The sequence below is a fragment of the Anser brachyrhynchus genome (genome assembly GCF_964034855.1).
Source record: "Anser brachyrhynchus genome assembly, chromosome: 5".
Classification (NCBI taxonomy): domain Eukaryota; kingdom Metazoa; phylum Chordata; class Aves; order Anseriformes; family Anatidae; genus Anser; species Anser brachyrhynchus.
In genome coordinates, this window is record NC_137699.1 from 13,015,333 (window position 1) to 13,040,136 (window position 24,804).

Genomic DNA, 24,804 nt, shown 5'->3' on the forward strand with positions numbered 1-24,804 from the left:
TGGGAACAAAACGTACAATACTCTTCAAAACTGTGTTTAATCCACCCATTATCATGTTTTGCCCCATCTATTTAGTGATAGGCCATCCTTCTAGCTGAAGAGCCTTTCTTCTGGAGGTCAGTTTTACAAAAGAATCAGTTATTTGATGTTGGAGACAAATATTCCTGGGTATCAAGGTGGTGGGTTTAGATGCCCATCACATTGTCACACCACGAAGAGCTAGGACATGGATGGAAAGTATTGTCCCAGCATCTCCTTGCTACCATAAGCTGGGCATTCAGCATGCACTAAGGAGTATCTGCATTCCTTTACACTCTGTGTCTCAGTTTTTGATTACATCTGGAGTTTCTTAGTACCTGTGTAGTTGTATTACCGGATATATCAGAGCACAGAATAGCACAAAATTGGCACGTGAGTACAAAGGGAGACACCAGTGGTACTAACCTATGGAAGGAACTTTCCTGTTTGCCACAGCACAGTTCTTCTATTTCAAACCCACCTCAGGACTCTGGCATTTGACAAGGATAACTAATTTGTATCAGAGGCTGCAACACTAAGCTGTAATTACATGGGAGACTAATACCCTGCCTGAGGAGCAAGGCAGTGACCAAAAGAGCAGGTCTCACTCTGAAGTTCAAGGTTCACATAAGAACCCTGCATGCCCTATATTTCCCTAAAGCTTGTGTCTATACATAAGTGCTGATCATTGCCAATACCTACTTTTTTCTTTCCAATCGTGAGAAAAATATTTCAGGACTTCAATATATGTGAGACAATTTACATGTCTAAAGTGGGGGAAAGATTAAGGGTGTTACCATGCTTGGAGCTGTTTTTGGCTACAGTCAACCAGTACTTCAGTCTGCTGACACTTACAGAACTGTTAAGTACTGATGGCACTATTACCTGGAAATCAAATGCACTGTATGTCTTCTTTTCCATTTCTCTGATATTCAGCAAAAAGAGTTTGCTAAAAAAAAAAATAAGATAAACTTTATCTCATATTATATCTGCACAGACTAGAAAAGCTATCACAGCTCATCATAAGATGTCATGGACTACCAGTAGCTGAAACCTGAAGTATCTAGTGAGGGTAACAGATTGGAGGGTACATGCTGGCTCTCAAAAAAAAATTTGTTTGATCTTTGCTACTGTAAACCTGGCTCAAATCCAGTCTTGGATCATACAAGTGTAACAATGTGCAAATAGCTGAAAGCTTTTTTTTTTTTTAATCTTTTCTTAAAAAGTATATGAGTACAGCCACAGAGGGGAACAAGAAGTAATAAAAGATAAAACATTTTGAGTGTTGAGTAGTCACTAATTACTCAGAGATGGTGACTTCCAGCGCCAGGTATGAAACTCAGATGTGCAATACAGATTGACAGAGTAGGCAAATCAGCCAGTTATGAGATAGGGGATGTTCAGTGAGAGATGAAAAGTATAGACCACTGCAGTAGTGATCACCTTTGTCCAACACTCAGAGCTCTGTGACAATGGGCACTCAGAATAGATGAGAATTTCTTCCAAGATAAAGTTGTCAGTTTAAAGATACAGTGTGTTCATTTAATATAAATGTTTTCTTGAGTAGATTCACTACACTGTGGAAATGAAAGAGAAAGATTTTACAAATTGGTAATAAGACGTACAGTGTTATCAAACAATAATACATCACAACTGAGCTCCAAATAGGACAGTTACTGTAAAAGCTTGCAGACAGTTAAAAGAAATAAAACATAATTGAATTTAAATTACAGAAATGGGTGACATCAGCAAGCCATAAAAAGATTTCCATTCATGAAGCTTCTCGACACCAAAGAGAAATTTCTAGGAAAGAAAGAAAACTGTTTTGAGATTAAAATCTGAAGTATGGGAAAGAATCAAAGTGAAGAGCTGTAAAAAGTGGGATGGGATACTAGGTGCTGCCCAGCTGAGTAACTGTTAGAATATACAACTTTGTATCAGAGAAAAGGCAGGTGCTAGAAGAAGGGGACAATGAAAGAAAGAGGTGCTGTGAAATCATCTACAACAAGCCTATGAACACCAGTTCTGGACTGAATCTTGACATTAAGTGGTGAGCTTGTGAAACTATTTAGGGAAACAGTAGTGAGGTTGAGTCTTCTGGTAACTATAGAAAGTCAAATGTCTATATATCCTGAAATTAAAAGTGCTAGGAAATAGCAAAATCTGGGAGTTCACTGAATGATATGATAGACACCAGACAGAATTGAATGTCCATAAAAGACAAATGTCCAAATGTCCATAAAGAGGAAATCTAAACTGCATACACTGTTTTCCTAAACAGGTTGTACGATAGGTTTGCGTGTACAAAGCCTGCTGACATCCAGTATTTAAGACAACATTGATAATAGGAAAAAGATCAGGCAATGAATTTGAAGTTCAAGTCAGAAAGGGAAATAAAAATGTTTTGTTTTATGTTTTTTTTTTTTGTTTGTTTGTTTTGATTGTGGGGGGGGGCATTTTGCCTCAAAGCTACTTCAGTCTGAGACTGACAGAGAATGACAAAAAGCCATATGAGAGAGTGGACAGCTAAGAATACAAATCTGTCAAAAGGTATGTTCAGCTGAGTGCCATAATTGTGGAAGTTAAAATGAGATTTTTAGTTTCACTCTGGTCAGCTCAGTGTTGTAGTATGACAATTGAACACCACATATAAAATACAACGGGCATCTCATTTCTGTGACCTTTTCGCCACATCATAAGTCACCACTACCACAGGTCCTCTGGTAGAAGCCAAGGAATTGCTCTAGAAACATCTAGAGTATTTGAAGATATTACCACCATCCTGATGAAGGGTATCACATTAATCCACTCCAGTACAAAGTTAGTAACATTTAAATGTGTTGATCTAGTGCTGAGCCATTTTCATTTGAGTCTGAATATTGGTTGCATTGTGGGGAGACTGTACTCCTGGAGATCAAGAGCCAAGTAGAACTGGGAAGGAGTAGGTCAAACAGGTACTGATATTCTTGTGAGTGTTGATCAGACAACAGATTCTGAAAAGTTCTGTCTCATCTACCTTTTGCCCCCTACAGGATATGTTTGCTATAGAAATTGTGAAAAATAGATTAAATAATACACGCTAACAGTTTCACTCAGGACGAGGGGAAAGCTAACAGTTGGTATCTGCCTTTTTTGTTGTAAGTATATTTAATGTCATGAGTTTAATTTAAACATCAAACTGCACTGGACTGGACTGACATTATCACAGTAGAAAAAGAAACAAATTTGCTATATATTTTTGAAAACAAACCAAGTTTTACCAACAGGTCCCAAAGGTTGCCACTCTACGAGAGAATAGGAAGTCATCTTGGAGTGACCTACCACTGGTTTCCCTATATTTTTAAGCCTCATTGAACATGAAAACAGTCTCTTCATAGCTGTTCAGCGTGCACCTGATTCTGAGGAATATAAACACAGAAGCAGTATATGAAGCCCATACTAAATCAGCATAGTATGCTAATTTTGGCAGGAAAAGCACTACCTGATGTTCTCTATGTTGGTACTTTGTTTCCTGCGACAGGATTCTGCTGCTAAACCCTTTCAGTGCTGGATCAGCATTTCCAGGGTTGTAGGGTTTTTTTTGTCCTCTGACATTTAAAGGCTAGACCTCTAGACTGTAAGTAGTTTAAGGTAGCTTAACTCAATGTGGTTATAGCCCTAAAACACCATCTGTAAAACAAGCAAGGAATTTTGGTAATTGCTCATTGGATGCATCCTACCGAACATCTATCTGATTTTATATCTAAGACAGTATAGAGGATAAAAAAGTAGGTATCCACTGGCATGTTTCAAAATAACCTGCTGATAGATAAGGAAGATGGGAGCAGTGAAGAAACTTTAAGGAGCCCGAGCTGCCTTTTAACTGAGTTCTTGTTATAGAATTTCTTGTACTAGTTTCTGAATCACTTCGCATTAGCCTCAGTCATATGTTAGAACATCCGACTCCATGAACTGCTGATGTCAATTCAAGCATAAATACTCCTCACACGAATGACCTGTACAGCAGCACAGAACAGTTAAATTTCTGTGTCCAGCACATTTGAGACAGCTTGGTGCTATTTTAAAAAGTCCAAGAACTTCCCACCAACTTAGTGCCAGGACAGCATGGACCTTAGCTTAACACCATCAGTTGTAGACAAAAGAGCAGAAAGACTCATTACCTGAACAAATCACACAACTGTTCATTTTCTCCAATGTATTGACAGGTATCCTTGAGCTGCAGGTGAAGGAGAACAGGCAACAGATTTTGATAAATCCTGACTTTTCTATACAAAAAACATTTGTCAAGTAATTGTTCTCCCACAGTCTAGTCACCAACCTCTAGCCTTATACCAGGTTTGTCCTGTGTTGCATGCAGCCTAAGAAAGTTCTGTGATCTGCAAGGGAAGGGGTTTTTCTCTTCAATCCTAGTTCCCCAGCATGAAGCCCTTCAGTTTAGCCTGAGGAGGTTGCTACAATCAAGAAGCCGGACAGGGAAATTGTACTTATACCCCATGCTGGAACAGGAAATTGTCCTTTTTTTTTTTAAATAGGATTGTTCTCCAACTGTTCCATGATTACTGAGATACGGAGAACACAAAAAGGGCAGTGGGGCACTTGGAATAATGGATTTTTTCCCCTCCTTCTTGATACATTGAAAACACGGCCCAAATTCCTACTAAAAGGTTATACTCCTTACATTTAAAAAGAGGGAACGTGACTTGACTGTTATATCTAATCAAAAATATTCTATGAACCTGAATTCTGAAAAGCTCTTATGCTCCTGGGATGGACTTCAAAGACTATTCCCTCTCCTCCTTCTTGGATGAATACATGTATTACAAGGCAGAATGATATTATGCATCCCTTTTCCTATATTCAGGAGACAAACAGAGAGAAGCAGTAGATCTGCAGTTCTTCAGAGAACATTCATGAAAGAATTACATTTCTCTCAGTCATAGCTGGTAAGGAAATAAAGGAAAGTAGATATTAGCTAAGTAGCAGATCTGTAAAAAAGCTTACAAATGGAGAGAAGGACTTAGAAACAAGGCCTCAGAAACAAGGCCTCATTTCTTTGTGTTCTAAAACAAAGTAGAAGGTGAACTGAGCAGGAAAGAAAAAACAATTAGAAAACAAATAAATGAGATTCACAACTGATGTCACACTGGGACAAGTACAAGATCAGAGAAAGGCTGAATGGAACCCCCATAAAGGATTTTTCTAGGAGACACAAATATTACTCTTCCAAAGAGTTTTTTGCTAAGAAATGCCATAAATATTTGTAAAAGGAATAGATGTCTTTGTCCCCTACCAGCCTCCTTACTTCAGCAAAATGCTTCCTACCAGCAACATGTTTCCTATCACCAAAACCCGTCCTTTATTTCACTTTAAAATGTAATATTTTTTCAGACAGCAGGGCCAGATGTGTCAGTTAGTACTCACTGCATTACCATTTGTGTTCCTGTCTTGCCAGTAACAAAACTGCTGCTTCTACTCACTGTTAAAAAAAAAAAATGGTTAGAGAAAAATACCTGATGGCCTCAGTCTGGATCCCAGCAGACAAAAAAAAAAAAGATTTTAACAACAACTGTACTTGATTTGCCCTAAGACAAGGTTCCAGCCCTGAGTTAGGCTGCCAGCTGGACTGACACTACATGTGAGACTGCTCACTTTACATAGAGAGCCTATTTTCCACTGGTAAGCTCTAACTTGAGTGTTCTATAGTAATGAACCCTTTAAAAGAGAGTCAGGTAGACTTCATTATCGTGTCCCACTTTCTTAAATGAAAGAAGTCCTTACATGCCCATCCATAACTGATTTACCCAGTAGTCATATGGACAAAGTTTTCTTAAAATATAGGAAAAAATATAACAAAAGTCACTTTAGTGTGATATGTTGTATAGGACAGGACTGGGGCCATCACTACCAGTGGCACCAAGGGAAGTATCTAACAAGAAGAAAAAAGGTAGAGGATTCTGTTACACTAACAATGAAATAAAGAATATTGTCATATTAGAAGGCTACGTGTTCAAGTGCTAAGGGTTGATACAGTGGGAGAACTGCCAGGGTAAGGATGTTAGATAGGAGCTTCCAAATGATGAAGATCAGCCCAAAGGAAAATATTTTGCGCTGAGAACAGACTTACATTCAGCAGAAAGCCAAAGGATTTAGCCTCTCTTCAGAGAATTGTATGGGATGGAGTAGAGTCTTTACTAATACACTTGCCAGTGACTACTGCATTTAATGGACCAAGCTAACACCCGCAAGTATGTAGTCCCTTTAACTCTTGCACTCTGACCAACAGAACACTGCTTTTAGTAGCAATGCAGATTTTGAGTCATCATCTGAATTTCTGGTGTTACTTTCCAACAAATGGTCACCGTACGCATGAAAAGTAAATCTGTTTTGTATATGAAGTCACTCCAACACACTGTCAATGCAGTGATTGACACTGCAGTGATGACTTGCAGTGATCTTTATACAATAATAAGCTGTAAGTATCCAGGACCTGCTAACTGGTTATTAGAATACACTAAAACAGCAGTTTGGGGGGTCTCATCCAATCCAGCTGAAGATGCTGTTGCAACAGACCTTTGCAATGGAGACTCCCATGGTCCTTCAGACAGCGAATGACTGCTCTGTACAGGAGATCCAATTCCCCACAAAAGCTTTACCCTATGGAAAAGAATCCAGAGGGGTTGCTTGGTTGTTTTTAAAACAAGCACTCTGACTGTGCGTGCCTGTACAACATTATAGTTTCTAAATAAGAAAATTCCATTAATCTGCAATACTTGCTTAAAAGCAAACCAAGAAGGAAACAACCTGGCTATTTTTTTATTACTATTTTTTTTCCTCCAGTAACTATTCATATTTGCTGTCTAAAAAACTGGCAAAATAAAGGAGTAGAACACACAGCACAGCTCATATGCAATACCACTTTAAAACTCACAAGGTTGACCATCTCTAGAAGAATATCAGCTTTTATTTTTGGCCCAAATCCTGGGGAGAAAACTGACAGCATTCTACAATGATTGTATTAGAGGTGTCCCCAGACACCTGCACCTCCAGACTTACTGCACACAAACCACTAATCTCTTGTTTAAAAGTTTATCCAGCAAAACATTACTTCCAAAAGTAAGAGAAAAATTCAGATTCAAGATGCATTTAGATATCATGAAGTTTCTTGTTCATAAGAACGGATGAATAGACTGTCAACTTCAAGGTATATGATAATTTTACCTTGAATTTTGCTTTTCCATTCAAAAACTATCTCCCTGCATTCAAATTCATTCCTGCAGTAAAGGGACGTGTAATACCACCAATATGTTAACTGCATTTTTTTCAGTTGACAGTGGGATGGTGGAGTGGAGGGAGCGGGAGCTACAACATTAAAATACATTCACGTTTCAAGGTAAACTTAAGCAGATTTGAATTTGCTTCTTCTCACAGACATTCGCAAGAAAAGAGGCACTTGAGCCCTTCAACACTCATGAAATGAAAACAGCAACATTGCTTTTCCTATACTTTGTCCAGAGGGAAGATTAAATGGTTATGTGAATAGAGTGTATTACATCTTTCTGTATTAATATGGGTACCCAGTTTAAAATTATTTCTACCATGACCTAGCTACAAAGGACATATCCCTTATCTTCTATAAAAAATGGTGTATGTTGTTTCTGCTGCTAACACTTCTGATTTCTTAGACAACAATAAGGGAGATGAACACCAGCTTCCAACTTTTGAATTTAAGAATGCTTCGTAGGTACACAATCTCTCTTAATAGCACTGATGTCTTACAACTATGCATCCCCTCCCCATTCTGTTACGGATGGCAATGTCACACCCTACAATATATTGCAGTAACACCACAGCTTAAATTATGCTAAGGCTTTTTTTTACATAAACTTTCCGCATTTATTAATCACAAATTATATTTTTTCCTAAATATGCAGTGCTTTTTTTTTTTTTTTTTTTTTTTTTTACTTTTACCTGATTAGGACACAAGGTGGACATAGTAATTTATGTCTGGAAAGTTAGATGAAGCAAACCATTTATTTTATCCCCATAGTCAATAAATATTGAGCGTTGGTTCAATGGCAGATTTTAACCTCAGCCTAAAACCTATATCAGTTTTGTAAGTACATCAGAAGATAAAATTTTCTCCCCCCCCCACCCCTTTTTTTTTTTCCTCTCTTGAGGAAGTTTCAAGTGTGTAAGTTTCATGTGTGTTCCTGTCTGCTCTCAGGCAAAGACAATCTGGGCAGTTAGGAAACACAGCCTTTAAAAATGCTGAGCAAAAGGACCAGGACTGGAAGGGGTGGGAAAGAGCATTGCATGCTATAACAGAATTATAGAACAGAAGCAGTTTAAACACAAATAAGTTCCAAGCTAAGTTCTACAAATTTCAGTCTTGCTTTAACAGAAAATCTGTCCCATTATCTTGTGATGAAGCTACTCAAGTTAGGGAAAATAGTAGAAAGAGTTTTAAATAAATAACACCGTTAACACTGTATATTCATAGATGCCAGTAAAAAGACTTCCAGGCTAATTTCAAGAATAGCATTTTAAAAAGCCTTGGAAGGAAACACAGAATATTTGATATGAGAAGGGGCCTCTGGAGATCATCTAGTCCACCTACCACTCAAAGCAGGGTATACTAGAGCAGGCAGCTCAGGATCTTGTCCAGGTGGCTTTTGAGGATCTCCAAGGAAGGAAATACAGAAATATATACTAGAAATAATTATTCAAGCTTGTTATTAAAATGAAAAATGAGTAAACCAATTTAACTAGAAGAAGTTCTCCTTAATATTAACCCAATTTTTTTATTTTATGCTTTGAAGTGACCTGAAGCTCTTCAGGAACGAGGCGAAGCTTTGAGAATAAGTTCCCAATGGCATACTCTTTTCAGGCAGCTTCAAAGGCCAAAAATATCTGAAGAATATAAGAACATCTGACTTCCCAATGTTACTTACCAACTAAGAGTTCAAATTTGTCCTGTATTTCTCATACTGAGCAGTTATGCTGTGGTCAGAAGCCATTTAAAATGAAAAAAAAAAAAACCTAGTAAAATAACCTTTCGCATGAGATTTCTAAACAAATCTATGACTAGGCTAAGAAGTGTTGAACTCAGAAAAGTATGTCAAGTTTTAAAGCAGTATTCAGACCTCCTCTCTCGTGTCTTACCTTAATCCCCATCAGCATACACATTTGAAACTGTAAATCCTAGCAGAGAAAAATGCACAAGATCACTCTGTCTTATGTAAGAACAACTGTTCTGTTTCAGCTCGGTGCCTCCAGTTCTACTCAGAACCTGAAGGTATAGAAGCAGCTGCAAAAAATAATGAAGACAGAGTTAATTAAAAAAATACTCAAAGAACATTTGGGGCCTAATTTTGCTCTTTGTTAATTTGATTTTAACTTGATTGCCTGAAAATGAGGGCACGTGGTAGTCCTTAATTCAAATTCTTTCCATAGGATATTTCCTGTTTTGCAGGTTGGTTAGGGGATTTTCTTCAGAAAGGAAAAAAAGGGGAGAACGTGAGAGCTAGTACTTAGAAAGAGAGTCCTCCAAATCTCTGTCCCTATCTATTGATAACTAGGCTATAGATATTTAATAGTTTTCCTTGTACAAACATCCAGTGGATACACACAAATTGTTTCACACGTAGTCCATTATGGTGTTTGTTAGCCATAGTCTCTTTGACTAACAGAAACTGTCTGTGTTACAACATCACAGTGGAATCCTGCAGCAGTAATTGCTTGCTTGTTAAAGTGAGGATTAAAGATGGTTACTGAAATAGGACAATTACAGTCTCCTAACTCTATTTAGTCTGGATTTAGCCAGAAACAGCACAAACTCCAGAGGATTTCTTTGGTTCTGCAAAGAATTCTATAGAGTACCATTTCTCCATTACACAACACTACTATACATAAACAACATAATCCACAAACGATATATAGAAATAACCCTATATATGGTTCCCTTATACCAGCCCAGCAAAAGACTTCCATGCTTAAAGTATATATGTGTATGACTCAATGGTTCCATGAAGAGACTGCATAGCAAGATTTCAGTGCTCTGTTCTTGGCTGTGCCATTCATTCACTATATGTTCTTACATTTATTTTTTTTTTTAAATAGTTATCCACTGAGGATAATTCAAAACACTTGTTTTCACTGAGACCATTCTGTGATGCAACCCATGCATGCCATAGTCCCAGGTGGATATTGCAAATGATGAAAATTTGTCAGTCACAAGGTTTCCTAACTCAACCCTGCCTAGAGATCAAAACACAATTTTTTCTCCATCACTAAAATGTGACTATTTTGATCAGCCTAACTTTAAATGCTTCCCACAATGGCATTCTCATTATTTTCCTTAAGGGATCTTTTCATTATAAAACAGAGAACTCTTTATTCTCCTTATCCCACTTGCTCTGTTTATTCCAGGAAGAAAACATGAATTTCCAGATGCTTTTCATTGGAAAGTTTATGTTCCTGGAGCTGCCGAACTTGCTGGTGATTGAAGTAGAGAGTCCTGGCTTGACGATTCTCTCTCACATCACTTCTTTATTTTGGGGCAGGAAGGGTGGGAAATGTGCACAAAGGGAGGAAGGGAAGGAGAAGATGGATGCTTTGATTTGCACATGATAAAATGTGCCCTTATTTGGCTACATTTTTCTGGTTTTTAGTTAATACGCATTTCTGATGCATCAGAAGGTTTTTTTTTTTTAATGGAAATAGGTCTTAATCACTTACAAGTAGATTCCAAGATGCTCTACAAAAAGTTAATATCAGTATGTTTTCTTTATAGAAATTAAAGCGAAGAGAGATGATTTGGATCCTGTTAGCTAATGACCTATAGCACCCAAAATTTTTATTCACGGTTGTGTTCCTCCTAGACCCCTTTTCTGCCTGTCCTCTAACGTGCCTTTTTCTTTTTTTTTTTTTTCCCCCTCTGCACATTGTGCACATCTCTACTGCTGGTAGGTTTCCCCTGGAACAGCTGTTTCTTGTTTATAAACAAACAACACCCATGGCTGATATTTCACCATTATGAATTTTCTTACTGATGATACTCAAGAAAACAGAATGAAATGATTGGTTCAGCAAAGCAATAAAACAAAAGACTGTAGGGAATACCAGAAGCAAGACAGAGTTTTAAGGATCATCTTTTGATCAGGGCTGGAGAGCTGACATCTGCTGCCCATTTGTGGAATTTATTATAATAGATTTGTCCAGGAGAAGCTCTATGATGAATCTCAGTTCAGATGTAACAGCCCCCCCTTGCGTAGATGTTTTGTAATATAATGACAGGTAACTAGATTACATTGCTAATAAAAATTTTAAGAAAATGCATCTGGAATTAAGAATGAGAACAGAAGTTGAGGCAGAGAAAAAGGAGTCACATTAAACCACATGTTCCTTTCATTTTCAAGGCACATAATTGAGATAATCACTTCTCATTGGATGTCTCCCCTTGAGCCAAATCACCCTAATGAAAGTAAATGGCAAATGTCATTCCTTCAGTTGAATGACATTATGCGCAATTTTACTTTAATAGGAGGAGGAGGAGGAGGGAGAGAAATGCATTTATCTGAAGTCAAGACACAGAGGTACTTAAGTAAGTTTAAGCAGTATCTTATTCTTAGTTCCAGTACATGAACAGCAAGATTTAGATGAAAAAAGACAAACCAAGACAACCAAGCATCATACTTACAAAGCAGATGAAATGTAGCCACTAGAATTTCTGCTTTAATATATATCCCTGATGACAGAGGTCCCTGTACCTTAATATACAACCAGTCAGCCTACTGAAGTGTTCACCAGCTAGGGGGTGCACATTGCTTCTTTGCATTTTAGAGTCAGTGGATTAAAAACAATACTCTTCTTGTCCCCTTTTGTAAGCTACAAATGCAGTGCCAAGTCTTTTCTCTACTGTTGAAATAAATTAAGTAATCAGCCAAATATTTACTTAGCTTTAAAAAACAAAACTTTGAAAGCCTATAAAATGCCTAATTTCAGGTGCTTATGTTCAAAATCCCAATACTAAAAACTTCTGAGCAGCTGCCACAATCCTAGAGGTGCCTAAGCTCCCATATGCCTGTGGCTTATCAGACATGCATGGGTGGTTGCGCCCTAACCTAGTTCTGGCAAAGCAAAGGAGGCCATGGTAAACCTCTGCTGTTAGAATTGTATAAAATAACCTGGGCCATTTTCACAGAACTAGGTTGCAAAACAAATTGGTTGTTGGCAACTACACTGAGTAAATAATTGACATGAAGAAGAAGAGCGAGTAGTGATGGGCACAGATAATGACAACTTCGGTCTGGCTCAGCTGTGGCCTTGCTGGTATTCTGCACACAGAACCAATCAGCCTGTCGTCTAACACACCGCTATGGCCAATTAAGAAAAAAGAAACTATAGGTTTCTCCGCCTAATTACAGTAAATGTTCCCAGTACAGCTGTTGTACATTGATAAGATCAGACTCACAGCAACTACATTTTGTAACCATGGCTTGCTATCTTCTAAAAATCTACCAGATGAAGGAGATGGCACCTGTATTTTGTGTAATAGCCTGGCACACAGCAGGAGTTGGCAGGTGCAGATTTTTATTTTTCATTTTGGGGAGGTTAAAATCTATATGTCCTATCTCCCAAGGCAACAACAGATCAGCAGACTCAGCTACCCATGGTGGAAGTGCTTGCCACCCTCCTTTGGGATGCTGCCACATAGAGTAATCTTGAATTCTGTTATGCTATCATGAATTCACAGTGTTATATATATATCCCAGTACCTGGGATATATTCCACACAGGTGAGTGTTCTAGTTCACTGCCTAAGCACTATTTATATATTTACGCAGTGACTGCCTAAAATAATAAACTACAGAAACAAGCTTGGCAGTAGGAACCCAGAACTGCTACCCAGCTAGCTTAATAAGCATGGTAGCAACTAGGCTGAGCACACACCCTCGTGTTCTCCTTCTCCTCCACATAATCTTAAGACGCTCTGCATAAAGGCATAAATTTAGGAGGAGTGCATCCTGCCTTCAGCCCCATGTGTCTTTAGCACGTCAGACAGAACACTTTGTGGAGTCATGGGTTTCAGAATCCCTGAGGCTGAGGGAGTAGATTACACCTGTTGCATTGGGTCCACTGCAGACGCATTCCTTCTCTGCTTCATGTTTTGGTTCTCAGCAAGACTTGCAAAAACTAGGTGCCCAGACTGTAAATATTCTTAGCATGTATGAAAGCACAGCTGCAGGTCCCTAGAGAGCTTTCAGTCTTAATGGGAAGGCTCCTGAAGAACTGGAGACTTCACAGGATTAGGCAAGAACTAAACAAGGCTTTTTGGATTAAAATGTTAGATTTAGGAGCAGATCCAAAAATGATTGAAATGAGCTTCAAGTATCTATGATTCACTCTTTAACTTTTTCCCTGTGTATTGATTTACCTATCAAATACATTAAATCTGCTAAATTTGTTAGGCTGAAATATAATTATGATATACCTTCTGAAAAGACTAAGAAACACCAGTGAATCCTTTAAAAGGTGCTGTTAGATGTGCAATTTCCTCACTCTAATATGGGATAGTGTTACTAAATTATTTTTAATTGACCTTGTCAAATGGAGTAATTACCTTAGTGGTGGCAATTAAAGCAAATACTGATCTCTCTCACAGAGTATGCATCAGAGGAAATGTAGTGAGATATGCTTCAATTATTTTTTTAATCTATTTATTCTTAGACTAACTTTTGATGCTTTCTCTCTTGGGAAAGTCTACAGTAAGATGTACAAACTCCCTAACTCTGTTAAAACAAACTAGCAATGCCTCACACTCCTATTTTAAATAATCTCTTGGCTTTCAATGATTTGAATATAGCCTTTATGCTTTTTCATACGAACCAGCAGTAGAAAATGTTTCCAGTGGATTATTATTCCACAACAAGCCTGCTATTAACTCAACTCAGGAAAGTTTCAGGAAAAATATGATTTTTCTGGCTCTACAGTGCAGAAATATTTCTAACATAGAAAAATCATATTCTGTTAGGAAGTAATACAGATTCTTGCTAGAGCCAGAAGTGGATCTTTTACACCTCTGGTGTTCTAAAGAGACTGCTTCTTCAATGTGAGGAATAATTCCATTGGGGGTCAGATTTAGTAGGCTGTTATTCTCTATAAACCAACAGAATATTCTCTATAAACGAACCATGGAAAGTGGACAGTACAACAGTGCATGAGTAAACAGTTCTGGAGAAAGAACAGAAAAGCACACACATTTGAGCAATTCTTTCTGAAAAGCAGAGTAGCTTAGAAAAAAGTTGAATCTTTTGCATTAGGAGACCCAGAAGATCCAGGTCCAAGTCTGTACACCCTTTCAAGTCACTAAGAACAACTGACATATCATTCAGTTTAAGAAACATAATCATTTTCTCCCATTCAAGACGTAAGATTCCATGTAAAGCACAGAACCCAAGAAGTGACTTAGCAGCTTTACACTTAAGCACACGGTAAACTAAAATGTTATTGTGATGTTTATACAGGTGTTTCCTTTGAATTTAGTCTGTGCCATCCTTACGTTCCATCCTGCAAACTTAAAAGTTACACAATAAAGTCAGCGAATGCACTGCAGTTGGAACACTAAAGCCTTTTCTATCTCCTGAGTGTGCATCCTGGCTTCCAAGGGTGTTAACTTGGCCAAATTAACACAGATTTTCACTAGTCTATACAATCCATAAATAAGTCAACCAGATCAACATGTAAGCAGATACGTAGCACTCATGCTCTGCCTGCAGCACACTGGGTTGCATCTGATGCCATTTTTTACCTTAGGCAACCCATTTGCACTGTTTATGTATTTGGCTCCCCTCTTCTGCCAGCTGGGAAGGTTACCAGCCAGCTGCATGTTTTTGAACAGGCATCAGTGTTGCCAACAGAAGATCTGCACAGGCAGACATGCACATAGGTAGGAAAAAAAATATATATATACATACACACACACGTATATAAATACTATCAGATGCTGGTCTTTGGCTATGAATCATTTCTTCCAACATACGTCTGTTTCTCCGCAGTGCTCAATCCCACCCATTCTCTGCCCATCTGCTGCTCTCACCCCATGATCTTTACAAAACCTTGTTGACTGGCAAGATGGAACATGGACTTGCACAGAGATAGTTTTATGTTCAGGCCAGAGACTGAGAGTGCAAGCACAAATACATACCAGAACAGACTGAATCACCAAGGATGGCACAGAAGCAAAACCTGGCCCAGCTTTTGCCAGTGATTCAGCTGGTTAGCTAGGCCACTTTTTCATAGCACTCATGTCATAATTTCCAGGTCAATTCAGAAGAATGTGGAATTGCTACTCTTTTTTCAACAGGTTTTGTATAGTTTAGAACCAAATGCTATTGGTATACATGCAAAAACAAAGGGCTCCTCCAGAGGACTGTGACTGGTGTAGCTGCTCTGGATATTGTATGTTTTTTCCTTTGTCTAGAGCCCTGCTACTGAATAACTGGGTCCTCTCTGGGTGTGTTGTTTCAGAGTATGTCAAGATGGTTGAAAACACAGAACCCCCCCTGCCTTGTGCCCCATGTGCCTAAGAAGTGTTCTTTGAAAACTATAAGGATTTGTTCTTTGCCCACAGATTACATGAATCTGAGACTGTGGAAAAGCGTTTTATTACAAAAGTGTATTTTTTATTTATTATTTTTTGCACTTGCTGTGATGCAGCTTTAAAATGTATTTTGTCTCCTGACTAAATTGTCTTCTACCTAAGCACACACACACAAAATCCTATCTAGTGGCCTATGCCATAGCTTTCAATTGTTATGATCTCCCGAAGGAAACTGCTGAACATTCAGTCTGCTGCAAGGAAATGATTGCAAGAGCATATAGTGCTTGTCTGCATTCAGGCCTTGGCTTTGCAAAGCAGAAGAGCCATCTTGAACCATGAAGGCATTCAGGCAGGCCAAATTCTGTCAGAATGGGCGCTGGCAACTGTTCTTTGTGGGATACAGGCCCAGACAGAGCCTGAGGGAGGATCACAGAAAGCTGCCACCAGTATAGTCTTTGGTAACAATCTGACAGAGCAAAACAGATGCAGCAATTGAGATAACACAGCTGGTAATGGAGTAAAATAGCACCTGCTGATGGCTAAGCAAACAGAACTGGTCCTAGAAAAGACAAAAGGCAACGTTAAAGATGGAACATGAGTTGGGGTGAAATCACTGGAAATAATGTGGGAATGCATCATGGAAAAACATTTAAAAGGGACTATGAAGAAAGCTTGTGTAGCAGCACAGCCTACGTAAAGTCATCCCCAGTCTAACAGATGCTATGGAAAAAAACCACAAAGCTAAGAATGGAGAAGAGAAGCTATGGAAGCACAAGAAGAAAAAAAAATGCATGCTATCAAGGGAGAACGGAAATGTGTAGGTGGAAATGTGATCAGTGTTGTACACAGGGGCAGAGAAATGTTTAAATAAAACACTTCCATCTGGTTTACTCTCTGCTAGTGTTCTTCTTAAGTGAAGTGAAACCATTGAGTCAGAAGCCCTGTTCTGTGCATTTAATCATTTCACAGGGGGTGGGATATTTGAAGCTTTGGGAAAAAGCATCAGAAAGAAAAAAGATGCAAGAGATTCAAGGAAACTGTACAGGAATGAAACAGTTCTCAAGCATTTTTCAGGGCAATAGGAAGATGAATATTCGGAGTGTGCAGTTGTCTTTGGAGATGCATATCTTTTTAGTATGCTGTTACTCAGCTGCATCTTTCAAGCTTGATTAATACTTAATGTGATTGTCTTTAAAATCTGTCAGCATTTGGCATGGATCAGATAAGCGGCTGTGACAGAAGTGCAAATATTTGTACTAGAGTTTTGTAGTCTGCTGTGGTTATGATTAATAAGTTTTGCTTATGCACCTCCAGAGATTGGTTTGTAAATTACCCTGCTTGGTTTATATATTTGAGCATTTTGATTTAATATTTTCCTATGGGTTTACTATCTTAAATAAAAAATAAATAGGTAGCAATACTGCTTAGAGGCTCTAGCTGGCCTATTTTAAGATACTTAAAAATCATGCCAATGTGGAACAGATACTGAATTGATCAGAAAAAGGATTCAATCACAGAAGATGCTCCCTGATAAGGAAATAGGAGCAAAGCAGTTCTTTAAAAAAAAAAAAAATCAGAAGAACAGAAAGGGTGAAAGCCTTAAGCTAACAATAAATTTCAGATGCTGTAAAGTGTAAAATTCACACAAATCAAGGTGAAACAATGATTTAATTATTTAGGGGTAAAGCTTGAAGGAAGAAAAAAAAATTTAAAATCTTAAACGGCAATTACATCAGAGACATTTTATGCCATCACTTCTTTATCTGAAGGGCACAAAACAATGGGGGGTCTTTCTCCTCAAAATGGTCATGTTGTTAAAGATGAAAGGGAAAAAAGGAGCAAAGTGTCTGTTTTGCCTGTGTTCCTCTGGATATTTTCTATTAGCATAGGTGTGTAGCAGCTCTTGGAAACATAAAGACAGTCAACAACTATCTTAGATAGAAACAAAAGCCAGTACTTGCTCCAAAAATCATAGCTAAAATTAAGTTAAAGGGACTGAGAACAGCTGAGGAAGGTAGCTAGTAAGAGATGAAAATACCCACTGATATTCTTGATATTTATCACACCATAGATTCTAATTAGATGTTAGAGTATTAAGGCAGCTGAGGAGTCAAAAAGGAAAAATCCACGCTGCCTTTTGGTAGTATGGCACTCAATGATCTTGTGGGATTCAGTCTCTGGAGGCAGATAATTACAATCTCTTGAACAGAACTGACACCTAATCCAATGGAGGTCTAAAACTACTTAAGCAAAGGAGACAGGACAGGTAACACTGATACCCTTGCTTGGTTTTCAGTGCAACTGTAATACATCCAAGACTGTATGTATTATCCAGACTGATAATGAGCTGCTTCCTTTCCTCTCCTACACAGGATTTCACCATTTTACCCCTCTACCCTTTGATCCTACAGAGGATCTGTTTCCCATAATGACCCTTATCTATGAGCCTATATCCTTCACAGTCTTTGGAATTTACTTTCCTACTCATGTTTTCCTTCCATAAACTCTCCTCACTAGTTTTTAATTATGTGCAATTCAGATTGAGTGAAAGGAGCAGACTTAGTGTGAAAACATATTTGTTAGGATGAAAACGACAAAATGAGACAAGACGCTTGGCAATAGTAGGGAAGGTCAAAATGTGCCAGTCCCTTATTAAAATAAAGAATATAAAACTACTCCCAAACTACCGTCTATCACTGCCTAGCAGTATAACTTTTGACTAAAAACTTCTAGCTCCCACCTTTGGCCTGAAATAACTCTAGGTAGACAAATTTTTACATAAATATTTTTAAGCCAATTCCTGTCCAATTCTGATTTCCTCCAGTTAGGAGGAATTTTTCCAATCAAGATATTCAGAGGATGATACCCTCAAAACAGTTCAGAACTCCTCAAAGGCTCATAATCTTTTACCAAAGAAGTAGCACAACCATTTTGATAGAAATGATTATGTGGCAGTTCAGGTTGTGTTTTTGGTTTCTTCTGGAGGCTGTTAAGAGCTTCTGTTGCTTCTTTAAACTGAGAAACATAAATGTTTGCACACAAATGCAACTTTAGCATGTAGCAATATTCTCTTATATGTGCTGGTTGTAGAGTGAGATGCTTGAAGCTGCATCTCAGAAGTTCTGAATACATAAATTGCAAACTACAGCTTGTCACTAGTGATTATTACTCCCCAAAAAACAGAATGACAAAAAAAGGTATTGTCTACATTTTAGTGATCTGACCACTAATGGAATCACTGAAAAGCCAGACATCTATAAAAGCTAGGTGGGTGGTTCTGTCTTTCTAAATATGTGGGCAACAAATTTTAGGCTGCAAAATACCAAAACTTAGACTTGGTTTTATGTCTGAAACCCTACAAACTGCAGTGTACACCTTCTGATTCTGCTACTGTACACGTTTTCATACCGTTCTACCACACAGTGTCAAAATAATGCACTTACAACCCTGAGGGCTTCCCTCCCCTCCAAAGAAAGCTCAATAGGACAATATGTTCTCAAATACAGATTTGAAGTAGGAACCCTAAACCACCATGTCTGTTTTTCTAAAACCCAACTATTTGAAAAAGAAACTTTACTGCTGAAGATTGAAAAATCAACAAGCTCTCAGGCACTCAAGCTGTTAGACAGGGTCCATGGATTCAGGCTCTTGGACTTAAGATGCCTAAATCCTATCTAAAGTCTGTTCTGAATTCAGCCCTTTGATATCTTATGTTCCATTTTAAAAAGGGCCTTAAGATATATCTCTTCTGCTGATCTTACTTTCAACTCTTCCTGGATTTCAGTCCAAGCTGTTGCAACATTCAAGTTGGAAAGTACTTTAATCTCTAGATGGCTTGTCAGATATGCACAAGGATTAGAGAGTGGGCCTTTGTTGTTTATTTTTAACTTCAGCTGTTATCTACCTGTTCTAGAGTAAAGGAGCAGGCATAATACCCTTGAATTTCTGATCTACTTCTAATTCCTTTCTAAACATTTTCCCTGCTGACAGGCAAGTTCACAACAGCTGGGAGGAAAAAAAGGCCCTCAAATCTCATACCAAAGAACTATGGGATATGCACTCAGGCAGACAAGGACAAAAAAAGTAATTTCAATGGTACCTTGTCCTCAAATGCTGGTCAGTCAAGTGTTTTTTTGGCTGCTCAGACAGAGGCAATAAGCACTCACACAATGAAGAGAGTCTTCAAACCTAAAACTTACTTCCTTTCACAGTGCCTTAGATACCTTAGCTTTTATAACGGTAAGGGTTGTCTATTTACAATTCTGTAGGCTTGCCATTCACTTACAGCTCTGAAGCCTTTCACCTAAGCTGCTGAGACAGTGCTTTTCCAGGGCCTCTATGATAGCGTGTTCCCTCTGCTGTTTCCATGCTGCCTTTCTCTTGCTGTTATTCCCACAGTCTTGCACCTGCAGTCCTTAATATTGCTGTCATAGTGGATTTTTCATAGGAAGCAACTGCCACTGGTGTGAGACTTATCTTCCTCAACTCTTCTTGTCCCCCCTATTCCTATCTCTATGGTGTAGCTTTCAGTTTATGTTAGGAGACACAAAATGCACAACAAGCTTTAACAATCAGTCAGCAGGCAACACCTGGCCCTGATCAGGGAATGCTACAAGCAGTACTGACAGTAGGAACAACCAAGAGTCAGTTCCTAAATCCTTTTTTAAGTCTGTCCCTACAATTTTTGTTTCCTCCCAAAATCAAAAGACTAGCTGGATGACCTCCATAAACAGAAAGACAATAAGTGACTTAATTGTTGGTATTTAATCCTAATTACTTATAGTTTACTAAATTAAATCATACAGACCCATCTCAAGACTTTTTATCAGCACAGGAACATTTGAAGTTTGTCACCTGAAATAAGAAGTACCTGCAATGAGAAGGACAAAGGAAAGAGGCAGAAACTGGCACTCAGCAACAAAAAACTGCCTCCCAGAAGGCAAACCCAGCCATGGTCACCACCAGGCGACAAGCGCTCGCCAAGAAGACTGTGGCAATCCAGACCAAGTGCCTTCCCAAAGATATGGCTGTTCATGTCTCTGGCTGCAGAGAGTGCCTGAGCCTGTTGCTTCCAAAGGTGGGTGACAGAGATACTGCCTGCACGAGGTGCTTTTGCTGCCAACACAAAATACGATGCCTACAGTGAGCCTTTTTTTTGAGGAGGAGGATGTTTCCTTTTCACTTTCACAGCAGCCTCCCTACCTATCCTGACTCCTCCTAAGTATCAACAGCAGGAAGGCTGGCATTGCTCGACATAGACCTCCACAAAGCAGACAGCAGGGCCATGGCTGTTTTGCTGCTCTTTTGTGGTTTGGCCTTCTACCCAACTGTTTACTTATGCTTATTAGCAGGTGTTTTGCACAGCCTACCTCTGAAAGTCAACAACAATCACTGATAATCGCTGGCAATGGTACAAGGACACTCACTGACAATCAGCCAGTGTATGGCAACAACAATCTGTCACTGAAATGCATACCCAGAATGTTGCCACAAACTCATTGTTTGTGAATCAGTTTCAAGCAATTACTGACCACACTCCAGCAATCAGACATAGATGAATCATCATCATCAGTTGCCACCAGAAATTCATTGCTGTTTGTTATTCATTCCTAATTACTACCACCAATTGTCAATAAGTCACTACTGGTCATGAGCAATCATCGATATCTAGCACTAAAGATCATTTGCTTTGCCACTGTATTTAATCAACTGGAAAAGCTGTGCTCTTCTATATAGACTAGTTCATCAAGTTTAGAACATCACACCTGTTATTTATTCCCAGCACGTAGGAACACAGTACTACTATATTCAAAGGACTCAGGATTTCTCTCAATCCAGAATCCCAAGTCCTTAGATTTCTTTGGAAATGCACCTGCAACATGCCTTTGATGTCCATTTCCAAGTAGAAATCTCAAACAACAGAAAGCATTAAATATCAAGAAAGGGAGTTCTAGCAAGCATCTGAGTTTCAGAAAAACATTCACTAGTTGCTTTATAATAATTTTATTATAAGTTTGCATTTGTTTATAATATTCTAAAGCATTGGTGTGCAAGATAGCAACCAAAGGCTTTGCAGATTGTCAATGTATATAACACCATGCTGAACATTAACAAGAGTGCTGTGTAAACACTGGAGAAGTTTATCAGGACAAATTCAAAAGCATTAGTATGGAAAAATTGATTACAGTTATAATTATTGCATGGAATTACTGAGCTACAGCAGAACTCCACCTTTCTTGTTCACAGCAAATTGGATTCTTTAAAACACTATGAGGAATACCTAAACTGTTGGATGGATAGGCATAAGAATTTCTTTCTCAGATATTCTTACAATGTCATTCACCCTCTTGAATAAAGAAAAAAATCAGTCAGTAAATTAATAACCTACCAAGTTATATCTGACTTTTATGGATGTGATCAGATCACACTCTTTGTATGGGTCATCATTGCCTCCAATCAGATAGATAAAACTATTCCTCGTTATAGAATGTAGATCTTTTTCCTATATTACGTCCTGCTTGTCATAACCTCTTTTGATGACTGACATATATTATGCACATGTGTATTGGAACACTGATTCTTGCTAATCACATATATTTATTCTTACAGCTCTAATGCAAAAATAGCTATGCAAGATACTGTCAATAATCAAATTCTCATCTCCATGGAGACATCACCTGCATCTTAAGAAAATTAAAAATCAAAAAATTGCCATGAAACGTAACAGAGACACCCTATCAACCCTTTTCAACTCACTGGTCCATTTCCCCTCAAGTCTACTCACAGTCCTGTCAACACATGGATGCGGAAAGTAATCCAGAGGTGTATGTGCAATAGGTAAAGGGAGGGGGAAGTGGGAAGCATATCATGCCAAATGGCCCTCAGAAAGAATGTCAGGAGAGGACATCTGCTAGCTCCACACAAACTCCATTTTTTTGTCCCCAGAGATTCTCAGGAAATGCTTTCACATTGTAAGGGGAAGGGAACCAAAACCACAGATAATAATTCCATGATTTAAGGCTTACTAAGATTAGTACCTCTAAATGAAATCCGTGTGATTTTAATCCTATGTTGCAATACATCCTAGATTCACACAATATTCAGTTTAGGTTTCTCAAAAGGGCAGAAATATTGGCAGCACCATAAAGACAATGCAAGCAGATCAGGGTCCCTGAGTACTGATTCATTGTGACCCCAGTATTTGCAATGTTCGAGTCTCAGTATACAGTTGTTTTGCCTTCCCAAACTCCTATCTCATTCTAATTTTGTCATATGCTAGGCTATAATCAGAACGGGAGCATACAGCTGCAGAGAAGTTGAGAGGTACCGATCAGAAATTTTCTTTTCAGTAAAGCTTTGGAATATCACAAACATTATCTTATTGTTTGGTTGAAATTACATCACCAAATTTGGTTGTGCAGCACGTGACATCTCACATTTCGTACCATGTGGTTTGGGCAAATAAACAGTAAAATATCCCAGCAGTGTCTTTAACCATCCATGGCAGAATCACTCAAGCTATCAGGTTGGACAGGGTTATCTGAAGCAGCTCTGTGGACATGGCACAGAGTTATTTGGCTGTTTCAAATTAAAAATGTGCCTTTTTTATGCCAGATGTACATCAGGCATTTTGAGGTCTGTGCAAACATTTATGTGAGGCTCTGCCTGAATTACATTCTTTTTACCAAATGCTAAAAAACATTGTTTCATTCATCTCAACAATCACTGAAACAGAAACTCAGCAGCTGGGCAAAGTGTGATAGAACAGCAGACAAAATAAACTATGCCCCGTATCAGTAGTGAAAACAACAACTTTCATCTTCCCCTTTTTAGTTTACTTCCAACATAGTGCAGTTACATCATTTTCAGGCTTTACTTTGAACATCTTTGACTAATTAAACCATTTCATCCATTTCAGCCTTTGTATTGTGAACAGAATTTTGTAAGGCAAGTAAGATTTGCAGCAGCAGAATGACTCAAATGTACATGCTAAGGGGAAAATATTAGAAACCACTGATTCATTTTCAGTAAAATTTGTGCACGATCAACAATTTGTTATTGAGTGCTAAATTATGTCTGCAGAAGTAAGGACACAAATCCTATATGGAAATTGAAAACAAACAAGCAGGCTACTTAAATGTTAGTCCAATTAGCACGAGGTGGAATCTTACCACCAGTTTGTGTTTCTCCTGATTATTAAAAGTCTTTGTAAAAAATTCTTATTAGAGAAAAACTGAGGTCTAATATTCCAAGAATACTTCCTGACACTGAAAATTTCCAAATGTAAACTCTCCAGAGAAAAGATGCTAGTTAACCACTAGCATTATTTAAGAAATTGTTAGGTGGTACATCAAAAAAAATTAGTCATTTAAAAAATATTTTTCCACTTTTATTCCTGTGATATTCTGATTACTAGACAGCATATGCAAAATGAACGTAACAAAATAGCCAGAACAAAACAATATGCAAGGAAGATTACTTTTTATACTGCTACTACTAAAGATTTCCCTGTGTTTTTGTTTGTTTGTTTGTTTCGGCTAAACTACACTGCAACAAATTATTGCTCATTTGGTGGTTTCTTAAACTGAGTACTTGGGAGAACCTGGACTTAATGATTTAAGGCATCATTGTCTTTTCCAATTGTGGGATTATTTAAAACCAAAGTTTTCTCAAGCTTTATTTTGCACTTCTTATTCCTGCACCTCACACTCAATGTATGTCCCAAACCTGTTTGCCCTTGGAAGCAAAGTGTTTTACAACCAGACCAGAGAGAATCAAACTACTGTGCTAAAAGAGGCATTGAGACTGCTGCAGCAACCACTCTAGTTTCCCTTAAGTCACATGTACAATTCCAGCCTTCCCAGATCATAACACCAGGTTTTGGAGGAGTAAGACTGAGAACATTTCACGTACTAATAGCTTCTCTAGAATCAATTAACAACAAGTCCCTTACTACTTGCTTCCAATCATCTCTTGTCCAATAAATATTACCTTGTTAATAATTCAACATCACCTTGCTGCTATTTGTATTCACATGTACTTTAGCCCTGTAGACAAAAGACAGTATTAATTGGCTAGCTGTTCATTTTCCATTTCATGCTCCAAAGAATGTATTTTTTAATAGGTACTATGTATTTTGTCTGAATACGAAGTACATCTGGCTTTGGATGTGTGAATATATTTGCA

The 24,804-nt window shown here is 38.2% G+C and overlaps 1 long non-coding RNA gene across 3 annotated transcripts; it reads right to left on the minus strand.

Moving 5' to 3' along the window:
* Positions 1-1,096: 1,096 nt before the first annotated feature.
* LOC308195351 lies at positions 1,097-10,413 on the minus strand. Of its 3 annotated transcripts, none has more exons than XR_013951427.1 (5): positions 9,181-10,413; positions 6,589-6,672; positions 4,755-4,869; positions 4,179-4,234; positions 1,097-1,595 (listed from the first exon to the last, which is right to left on the minus strand). It is a non-coding gene; the product is annotated as an uncharacterized lncRNA (long non-coding RNA). The 3 variants fall into 3 exon arrangements; XR_013951428.1 differs by having other exon boundaries at positions 4,755-5,494; XR_013951429.1 differs by lacking the exons at positions 6,589-6,672; positions 9,181-10,413 and having other exon boundaries at positions 4,755-5,670.
* Positions 10,414-24,804: the final 14,391 nt, after the last annotated feature.